We start from the raw sequence: 1,017 nt of genomic DNA, 5'->3' as shown, positions 1-1,017 counted from the left end.
CATTTAAAGTGTTTACTAGTGCTTAGCCCACTACTCTAGGAAGACTTAAGTCCCTCTATCTGCCCCCCCCCTTTCACTTTGACTATGTGTCCCTGGCTGTCCTAGAACTCACTTTATAGACCAGGTTGTCCTCAAACTCTCAAGAGATTGGCCTGCCTCTGCTTCCTAAGAGCTGGGATTAAAGGCATGTGCCACTATGCCTGGCTTCTCTGTTTTAATATTCCCAGAACTGGGACACAGACTTCTGTGTCACCTCAAGGAACATCTAGGTGACTAGGGCTTCTATAACAAAATACTCCAGAGAGTGAGCAACTCAGAAAAATGTTTTCCTCACCGTTTAGGAGGCTAAGAGTCTGAGATCTAGAAGCCAGCATGCTAAGGCCCTGGGGAGGGCTCTCTTCTTGACTGGTAGATGTCACAGTCTAGGCCTGGTATTACCAGATTCTTATCTTCTTATTCAAATAATTGACAGAACAACAAAGGCTCATACAGATTGCAAAAGTAGTGAGGAAGTTCTATTAAACATAAAGCAATACTTCCGATTAGAAAGGCAGGCACTGTCAGTGTTGACAGTAGGTCAGAGTGAAGATCTCACTCAAGGGCAGGTGATAGCCTGGGGTCTCTTTTCCAGTGTATAGGACGGAAGGGCTGGTTTTTATATTTTGGGCAGATAAACCAAGCAACAGACCAGGTAAAGGTGTTCCACATGAGAGAGGTTTATTATGCGGGAATGGGGGAAGGGCGGCGAAGGGTAGAAGGGTAGAGAAGAGGAGAGAGAGGAGAGAGAGAAGAGAAAAGGAGAAGAGAAGAGAAGAGAGTGAGGAGGGGGCGGCTTCCTATTTTATACAGAAAATGATGTCACACCAGTGAGGGCAGGAACTGAGCCAAGTGGATTGTGGGATTGAAGGTCGTTGNCCTGGCAATGCAGGTCAAGGGTCACATGGTTAGGCCAGGGCTTGGAGTATCCTGGTGCTAACATTCCTCCCTTCTTGTTATTATAAAATAAGGGGAGAAAAA

Source organism: Mus pahari, chromosome X (assembly GCF_900095145.1).
Source record: "Mus pahari chromosome X, PAHARI_EIJ_v1.1, whole genome shotgun sequence".
NCBI lineage: Eukaryota > Metazoa > Chordata > Mammalia > Rodentia > Muridae > Mus > Mus pahari.
This window is presented reverse-complemented; position numbering follows the sequence as displayed.